Genomic DNA, 10647 nt, shown 5'->3' with positions numbered 1-10647 from the left:
GCATAATATCACAGGGCAAGATTATCCTTTCACTGAACCCTGCTTTCCTGCCCAAACTAACTTCCACCAATTGGAAGAAATCATAATCCCGTCTCTTTGTGGAGACCCTAAAAATGGTAAGGAGGCTGGTTTCAATAAAATAGACACGAGAAGATGCACAATTGCGTATATTGAGCACACTAAAGAGTGAAGATCCTCCATGAGTCTGTTTGTAGTGTTTGCCGGTCCCAATAAAGGTAAAAAGGCATAAAAAAATACTATCGCCAGGTGGATGAAGTCAACAATCATTGAAGCATACAAAACAGCATCTCTACTACCACCAGCAGGAGTCAATGCTCATTCCACAAGAACTGTATCTACCTCTTGGGCTGAAAGGGCTGGAGCTTCTCCTCTCCAGATATGCAAAGCGGCAACCTGGTCCAGCTTTCATATGTTTGTAAAGCCCTACAGGCTGGATGTGCTTGCAAATCAAGACCAGTCCTTTGGTAGAAAAGTGCCGCAGGCTGTGGTCCCGCCCTGATCAGGTAGTTCTATTTTGTCCTCTGTAAGCCGTCCTGGAAGATGATTGGGGAAAAACCTGTTAAAGCTCTTTGCCAGGAATCCTCCAGGATGGCATCAGTTCCCCCACATTGTCTCGTAGGAATAGTTATGTAAATCTAAGTTGGTTGCACCAATGGAAGTGCTTATTATTTTATCTTATTTGTTAATACTGAAGGGCCGTGACCTATGGGCGGTCTTTCATAATGTGGATCATGCGTTTCCTGTGTTAGGTGGGAGGAGGATCTCTCTCTGTAAGCCATCCTGGAAGATTCCTGGAAAAGAGCATTCACAGATGCAAGTCTTTTTATGAAATTGTAATGTCTTCAATAGATTAAATTATTAATAAATTATAAAGTTTTAAATACAGAAAATAAATGTCATTGCACAAGACAAAATGCTTGATTCAGTTTTAAAATGTTCCTAATGGAAGAACACAGAGACAGATTTGAAAGCATTGGGTGCCTCCTAGTGGAAATAAAGCGAACAGACACAATGAATAGAGATTTTATTCAGAGATTGAAGCGAAATCCAGTTTTGTTAGTGAATGTTATTATAGCATTTTACCCAATTCTGTTTTGCAGATACAGAGAGGCATGACAGTGTACTTGCATGTAGGTGTTGTGCGGCGACAATAATGCACACAGGCAGATGCAATGATAAACTTGCAGCAACAGTTCACAACAAACCAATGGGAAGACTACCCAACCAGGTACACTCAGGGTTACAGCAATGTCAACAGAGTGGGTTCCTGCCAGATTGACAGCGTTTGTAGAGAGGGGCAGAATGCGGCCTGGTCGACCCTACGCTTTCCCTACGGCAGTACTGTTCCTCACAGATGAAGTACCTTTCCCTGCACTACCCACTCACATCATGCATGCCAAACCTGGGAAGTAGGGCCTTAAATGGGCTCTGCCTGACCCAAGATAATCGCCAGAGTCACATGGGGTGGGAGCATCTAACTGGATTGCTTTCACAGTAGCACAGAAAACCATAGAGAACAATGTTCCTCCTGACTTCCCTTCCGAATGCAGCACCACCAGCAGTGGAGAAAATAGACAGCACTTCTTTTCTGCAAGTAGGTAGGTGCAAAGAGGGAGGGTTTGATAGCTGGGATATCACATGTATATATATATATGTGTGTGTGTAGCGCTGACATCCTTGTTTATTGATGTGATTATACATGCTTTAACCACTTGCCTACTGGGCACTTAAACACCCCTCCAGCCCAGACCAATTTTCAGCTTTCGGTGCTCTCACACTTTGAATGACAATTACTCAGTCATGCAACACTGTACCCAAATACATTTTTTGTCCTTTTTTTTCCCACAAATAGAGCTTTCTTTTGGTATTTGACCACCTCTGGGATTTTTATCTTTTGCGCTATAAATGAAAAAATAACGAAAATTTTGAAAAAAAAACGCATATTTCTTTGTTTCTGTGATAACATTTTGCAAATGATTAATTTTTCTTCATAAATTTTGGCCACAATTTATACTGCTACATATCTTTGGTAAAAATAACCCAAATTAGTGGATATTATTTGGTCTTTGTGAAAGTTAGAGAGTCTACAAGCTGTGGTGTGAATCATAAAAAATTGATCACGTCTGATGTACTGGTGGCCGATCTCATTTCTTGTGACCCAAACAAGCCAGGAAAGTACAAATACCCCCCAAATGATCCCTTTTTTGAAAGTAGACATTCCAAGGTATTTAGTTAGAGTAATGGTGAGCTTTTTGATGTCATTTTTTCCCACAATTCTTTGCAAAATGAAGATTTTTTATTTTATTTAAATTTTTTCCACAAAATTGTCATTGTAATAGGTTATTTCTCTCACGTGGCATGTGTATACCACAAATAATGCCCCAAAATAAATTCTGCTACTCCTCATAAGTATTACAATACACCATGTGTGGGACTTTTTCACAGCCTGGCCACATAGAGAGGCCCAACATGCAGGGAGCGCCATCATGTGTTCTAGGAGTATAAATTACACATCTAACTTGTTGACTACCTATTACACTTTTGAAGGCCCTGGAGCACCAGGACAATGACATGTGACACCGACGTGGCACTGATGACAGATGGCACTGATGACAGATGCCACTGATACGTGGCACTGATGACATGTGACACTGACAGATGGCACTAATATGTGGCACTGATGACAGATGGCACTTATACGTGGCTCTGATGACACGTGGCACTGATGACACATGGCACTAATACGTGGCACTGATGACAGATGGAACTAATACGTGGCACTGATAACAGATGGCACGTGACACTGACAGGTGGCACTGATGACAGATGGCACTGATACGTGGCACTTATGACTGATGGCACTAATATGTGGCACTGATGACACGTGACACTGATGTGGCACTGATGACACGTGGCACTTAAGACAGATGACACTATGTGGCACTGACAGGTGGCGCTGATGACAGTTGGCACTTATACGTGGCACTGGGGACAGGTGGCACTGATAACTGGTGCCAGTGGGGGCAGATGGCACTGACAGGTGGCAGTGGGGACAGATGGGCACTGTATTTTTATTTAATTTTTTACACTGACCGCTGCAGAGATGCAGCGGTTCATCTCTCCCTCCTCACACGCTGTCTGTGTGAGGAGGGAAAGCCGGCGATGAGAGATGATCTCATATGTTTACATATGAGATCATCTCTCATTGGGTACGCCGATCGCGCTGTAAACGGCCGCTGTGATTGGCCATTTACGACGATCTGTGACTGGCTGTGTCCAGGGGACACGGCCAGCACAGAACTTCCCCGATGCGCGCCCAAGGTGGCGCGCAGAGGGGAAGCAAACAGGAGGATGTCCAGGGACGCCCTCCCGGCAGTTAGCGTCCGCGCTGTAGCCGTCTCTTGGCTATAGCGCGGGCGTGCAGTGGTTAATGCAGGGGTTGACAAATTTGCTTTGAATTTAGGAGCCAGATAAAAAAGTTAGGAGCCAGTTTTTTTTTTCAGCTCCCGGGGTAAGGCCACTCATTTTCACCCCCTATCCCTAACACCACAATGGAGCACCCAGTAAATAACTCCATTGAAACGCTGTTACATCAGGGGTATGGGCTGACCAGAAAGAGTAAGGCTGGCAACAGATGGAACTGGCTGGCACTGGCAGGTGGCACTGGTTGCCACTGGAAGGCACGTGGAACTGCCAGATGGCACCGACAGGTGACACTAGTTGGCATTGGCAGGTGACACTGGTTTGGAACTGGCAGGTGACACTGGTTTGGAACTGGCAGGTGACACTGGTTTGGAACTGGCAGGTGACACTGGTTTGAAACTGGCAAGTGGCACTATTGGCACTGGCAGGTGGCCCTGGTTGGTGATGGCAGGTGGTCCTGGTTGGTGATGGCAGGTGGCCCTGGTTGGCAATGGCACTAGTTGTCACTGGCAGATGGCACTGATTGGCGGTGGCACTGGTTGGTGTTGGCAGGTGGCACTGATTGGCGGTGGCACTGATTGGCGGTGGCAGGTGGCACTGGTTGGTGGTGGCATTGGTAGGTGGTGGCAGGTGGCACTGGTAGGTGGCACTGATTGGCGGTGGCAGGTGGCACTGACTGGCGGTGACAGGTGGCACTGGTAGGTGGCACTGATTGGCACTGGGTGGTGGCAGGTGGCACTGGGTGGTGGTTGCAGGTGGTATTGATTGGTGGTGGCACTGGTTGGCACTAGCAGGTGGCACTGATTGGCGGTGGCAGATGGCACTGATTGCCGCTGGCAGGTGGCACTGATTGGTGGTGGCACTGGCAGGTGCCACTGGTTGGCACTGGCACTGATTGGCGGTGGCAGGTGGCACTGATTGGTGGTGGCAGGTGGCAGGTGGCACTGATTGGCGGTGGCACTGGTTGGTGGTGGCAGGTGGTATTGATTGGCGGTGGCACTGGTTGGCGCTGGCAGGTGGCACTGGTTGGCGCTGGCAGGTGGCACTGGTTGGTGCTGGCACTGGTTGGTTGCAGGTGGTATTGATTGGAGGTGGCACTGGTTGGCACTGATTGGTGGCAGGTGGCACTGATTGGCACTGGCAGGTTTCACACGGAGCACTCTGTTACTTAAATGTAACAGAGGAGCTGGCGGGACCCTGCCGGGGTGTGAAACTGACAAGTAACAGAGAGGTGGATATGTCAGATTTCAGCCTGATGTCGGGGTGGGCGGGACTCAGCAGCTATCAAACACCAGCCAACGATTGGGCTGCTTAAGAAAAGGGGCGGGCCACATACACGTAGCGGCCCGCCCAGATCCCATTGGCTGGTGTTTGATAGCTTGCTGGGTCCCGCCCCCACCCCGTCCGGGTCCCGCCCACCCCGGCTGGGTCCCGCCCACCCCAACATCAGGCTGACAGATCCTCCTCTCTCCATTGCGTGTCAGTTTCACACACAGCGCGGTGCTGCAGAGTGTGAAGGAGGGAGGAGGACGGCAGTCAGTGTTAATGCTGCTGCATGTCTGGGGCATCGATAGTGAGTCGGCTGGTGGCAGCTTAGGCGCCAGGTCGCGATTTCTGGTCGCATTGGCGACCTGGCGCCTGGGGTTTGTCGAGCCCTGGGTTAATGTGACGTATATGGACATTACTGTGGTTTGGTACTAGAGCCATATAGTGACCAAATATGGGTAACGCACCTGTTTATCATTACCTCAGAACAACCTAAAGGCTTGTACAGGAACTGACTGTTTGGATTCGGAAGGTTGACCTTGTTACCAAGGAGTCCATGTTACCTACCCATGAACACTCTCTTACGCAGTGCATGCTGGGTAGGGAATAAAAGGGACCAGAGCAGCCATTTTAGGTCTCTTGGGACCACGTTACCTGCCTGTGCGGATCTGTGGAGGGGTGTCCCGGGTGACAGTGGCCAATAGCTATGGCGGAGCACCAGCCTGTCTGTTCTTGTGAGGTGACCTGATGGAGCCTGAGAGACGGTGGCTGGATTGAGAAGGTCCAAAGACACTCAGCAGAGAATCGGAGAACCGGATCGATTCAGCGGAGCGGTACAGAGCATCTGGCCCAGCTGAAGGAAAAACAAGCTACAGTCACCGGACCAAAGTGATCACGCGGAACTCTGATCCAGTTGGTGAGTGGGTCACGGCCCACTGTTTGTTAAATTTTGCACGCAGTTAGACTCACTTACAGGCCTCACTGGAATCTGCAGTTCCCCTGAGGCGTAGCAGAGCCACTGACACTAAGCAGGCTTAAGGCCTATTTACTTTGGAGCCTCAGCGCATGTAAATAAGTTACTGGAATTACACCAGGAGAATTTCAGCTTAATCCTCCACATTACTTTGGATTACAAATACAAAGGAGCGACTTTAGCTAGCGAAGAAAAGAAGACCCCGGATTAAAGTACTTAAAGTGAGGCCTCACGTATAGCCTTTAAAGCAGGGGAGCTCCCAGGTTCATATAAATATATTTTCATACATATGTTATATTCTGTTATATTGAAATATATTGTGCTGTCGTCCTATGTTGGGATGACAGCACAATTACTGTAACCACCAGTCTAAATATTTTACAGTTAACTATATTTCTGGTTAAGTATCCAGTTGTCTGGCGTATTGTTTTTCCCCACCAGGTGGAGCCAGCGGATCCAGAGAGTACAATACAGGTACTTTGTATTGTTTTATATTGTACTGTATTACATTGCACCACAGCTATGTTTTTATTTTTCAAAAACGTACAACGTAGGCAGAACAAAAAGACTATATTTATGGTGCATCCACCCTTTACTTTTATAAACAGCATCAATGTTACTAGGTACACTTGCACACAATTGAGGAACTCAACAGGTAGGTTTTTCCAAGCATCTGGGAGAAGGAAAATTAACCACTGTGATGTTAAGATCAGGACTCTGTGGGGGCCATACCATAAGTTCCATGTCTACTTCTGCTTTTCCATGTAGATAGCTCTATGACTTTGGCTGTATGTTTGGTGTTATTGTCCTGCTGCAAATTGAATTTGGGACCAATTAGATGCCTCCATGATGGTACGACATTAGGAGTATTTATCTGTGCTTTTCAGCATTGAGGAGACCATCAATTCTGACCAAAGCCCAATTCCATGTGAAGATATACAGGCCCATACCTGCAAGGAATCTTAACCATGCTTGACTGTTGCCTGCAGACACTCACCCTTGTACAGGTCTCCTGGGCCTTTGTCCAACAAACTACATTCTATTATAGCTATGCGTTTTAAACTTGGACTCATCAATCCAGACCACCAATTTTCTGCACAACAGCGCTTGTGTGTTTGTGCATGAATGAGCCGTTCAGCCATTTCCATGTCGGCGGTGTAGATTTTTAGCATGGATAATATGTATACCTGGGTCCCACTGGTTTCTGCCAGGTCTGAGCTGCTGGTGCCACTAGACATCTTTTGATTGCAAGGGGACATTAGCATGAGGTGTCTTTCATCTGCTGCATCAAGTTTCCTTGGCCGCCTACAGAGTTTTCGGTCCACAACATTGCCTGTTTCTTTTTCATTTTGCAGACGAGCTTGGACAGCATAACTGTAAACACCTACCTTACTTGAAATTTCTGCCTTTGAAAGACCTTTTTGAAGCAGTACGACCATCCCGTATCTTGTTGTTGTGCTCAGTCTTGCCCTTGTGTAAAACTTTTAAAAAGTGTATCTATGGTCATAATATAAATTCATATATTGATTTCCACATTGCAATACATTTATTTCTAGTCTACTCCTATTCATTTTAATGATTTTGAAGTTTGTAAACTTTCTTTGTAAAGATCCTCACACATACACTTCTTCGAATTCTGTTACACGTAGTCACTATGCCGTGTATGTAGGTACTGCTGTATCACACATTTCACAGAGCCCGCCTTTTGGTCTAAGGAGGTGCTGAGGAGTATCAGGCGGTGGAGCCAGTACAGGAATCACTGCTTACAGGCAGAAAGGTACCATGGGATATGTAGTCCTTAACAGAACAGCTTCAAAGCAAACAGGGAATCCAGGAAGTTGTTGAAAGATATGGCCAGCAGATGGGCATACTTGCCAAATGTCCTGGATTTGCCAGTACAGTCCCAACTTTTAGTTAGTGGCCAAACGATGGTTGTGTCACACTCAATGAAGTTCTCTGCTGTCACTGCTTTTACATGCAGCTCAATCCACTCTGCATCTACAGCAGCATCACTGTAGAGGAGAGCAGTCCTCAAGAAGCCTGGGTGATTAAAACAAATGGTGGGCGGACACCCTGGGCTAGTGACTTCCATCATTTGTTTTAATCATCCATCGGGCTGCTGCAGCACTACTCCACTCCTGCCAATTTCTCAGCCTGGGCATGGGGGTAGTAGCCAGTCATTTGATCATCTGGCTCCACCTCACGTGGAAGTAGCAGTGGTGTATGCAGGAAGGTAGCAGAGGTATTGGAACAGTACAGATGGTTTTCAGAGTTAGAACTGGTATTCACTAGGGGTGCAGTGGTTGACCAGGTGTTCTGGAGAGGGGCAGTGGTGGAACAGGTGTGTGTATATTGGGGGGGGGGGGGGGTTGTGGCACAGTACAATGGAATGTGCAGGGGGTGCATTGCTGGAAAAGGTGTGGGATGGGGATACAATAGTTGAATACATATGCGGTTGTGGAACAGGAGTTGTGTGGGGGGACACAGTGCTGATGATGGAACATGTATTCAGGGGTAGAGTGGTGGAACACGTATGCAATGGGGATATACGGGTGGAAAAGGTGAGCAGTGGGGTACAGTGGAGGAAAAGGTGTGCATGAGATGCAGGAAGTGAGTGAGAAGTTCTTTGACCAGGCTGGTGATGGGACCTGTAAAGTAGGTGCTGTGGTGAGGCTGGTAAGGTGGGGAGGGTTGGAGGTCCTGTGGGGGTGAGGTGGGTGACAAGCACTTTGGGGGGGTGGGGGAGGGGGTGGTGAGCATTGAAGTGGGTGTGAGGCATTTTAAACAGATGGGCAATCGCAGGAAATATTTGTGGCGTGGAGCAGAGTGTAGTGTGCATGATGGGGGGCAGAGGCAGCAGGGGAGATACATGTGGAGCAGAGAAATTGTTTGCATTGATGGAGGAGGAGGCTATGACAAAGCAGAGACAGGGAGCTAGGAGGGATATGTTGTGTCTGGGAACAGATATAGCAAGAAAAAAAAAAGAGGTTAGATTAGAAGGAAGCACTATAAAAGGGGTAAATGAGGTAGGTAAATGACTAACTAGGGAGGGAGGTGGGTGGTCGGTGATGTGGTGGGGAAATGATTTGGGTGGAAGGTTCTGTGGTGGAGGGGCTGGCAGACACTTTGACTGGTGGTGGGGGATGTGATTCAAAGACTCTGTGAGGGGAAAGCTGAGGTGGCCGGTAGATGCTTTGACCAGGAGGGTGAGGTGGACACTGGGCATAGGGGTGGTGAAGTTTGAGTTGCTGTGGCAGAGCTGAAGAGGGAGGGATATACTGGGTGGTTTTTGAAGGGTGCTGTGAGGTGGGTGATAGGTGCTGTGGTGGGGGGTAATTTGGGTCAAGACTGCTATGGCAAGAGTTGAGGTGGGTATTAGGTGCTTTGACCGGGGAGGTGAAGTTGGTGGGATGTGCTATTAACAGGAGGGTCAGGGGCAGGGCTTACCATTGGGCTTGACTGGGCTCAAGCCCATGGACCCCGCCCAATAGGGGGCCCCGCAGAGATACATAGCCAAGTGTACTCGGCTCGCCTCACAGTCCCGCGCTATGATGGACATAACACAGGGACTGGGTGTGACTGAGCCGAGCCAAGTACTCTCGGCTACTCTCAGCTCCGCTCGGGACTGCGAGAGGATCCAAGAGCCATCGAGAGGACCCGAGAGCCAGCGAGAGAACCCAAGAGCCGCCGAGAGGATCAGAGAGCCACCAAGATACACAGGACTCTGTATCTCAGCGGCGCCATTTTTAAACTTCAGGACTGCAATGACAAGGCTGCAAATGACACTGGGGCAAGGCTGCAAATGACAAGGCTACACTGGCAAGGCTGCAACAACACTGGACAAGGCTGCAGATGGACACTGATAAGGCTGTATTTGGAAAAAAAACAAAACTGTTTTTACTCACTAACCACTGTTGCTATGGGGTCCCTTCTATTCTGTAACATCTGGGTCCACGTTGATGGACATCATATCCCTCGACGCCTGTGCTCCTGGAAGATGTGTCATCTTTCCCAGGAGTCAGTGGGTAGCGCCGAAGGCTAGAATCGAATTGTTTAGAAACCGGAAATGACACGAGCAAAGGCAACAATGGGGGGGGGGGGGCACTTCCTTCGCCGACCGTTGTTATGGCAACATCATAATAATCCTTTCCCTGCGCTCTGTGTAAACGGCACACGCGCGAGAACAGGAGGTGCACGCTGGGTATCCAGCATCACCATATCCAGGAAGAGAATGCTTCACATGCCCACACTAGAGATGGAAGCGCTCTGCAAGCGGAAATAAAAAGTACTATAAGAAAACTGGAATTGAGCAGCAATTTAATAACATGGATTAAAGGTGTTTAAAATTGTTTAATAGAATGGATTACCTTGAAAAAAAAATAAATAAAAATAATTCGGGCTGGAACTCCACTTTAAGTGACAACATTTTTATTGCCATCTGTGTCACCATTGGGGAGATTTACCCTCTCTATGTGTCCTGGTGACTACGGTCTCTGGTACAGAAAATGATGGGAAATCTAACATTTTATAGATATAGGGACATTTTCTAATGGGAACAAATGTTCTGTTCGTAACTAAGCGAGGGACATTTTCCTGGCTTTGGAGAGATTTTCCCTCACTTCCTATTGCGCTTCCAGGACACAGTAAAGAGTAATGAAGAGAAACCTCCCAACAAGAAACAAAAGACAATAAATGAATGGGTTTTATTATTTCCTCATTCTATTTAAACATTGGGAAAAAGTTTTGGCTGCAACTTCCTGATGACAGGTTTGTTCTTACAGTGTTAGTGCTAATTATTAATGGATACACTCAGTAATTTTTATATTATTTATTTAAGAACATACAATCTACTATATAAACTATTTCACATTTTACAGTTTGCATCACAGAATGTACTTCATTACTTTCAGATAACAATTGTACACGGCATTATCATTGCCAGTTAAACATTTGTATAATACATA

This window comes from Lithobates pipiens, unplaced genomic scaffold, assembly GCF_037356315.1.
Source record: "Lithobates pipiens isolate NorthernLeopardFrog02 unplaced genomic scaffold, aLitPip1_a1.2 Scaffold_23, whole genome shotgun sequence".
Taxonomy (NCBI): domain Eukaryota; kingdom Metazoa; phylum Chordata; class Amphibia; order Anura; family Ranidae; genus Lithobates; species Lithobates pipiens.
The sequence above is the reverse complement of the archived record's forward strand: the minus strand, read 5'-3'. Positions refer to the sequence as shown.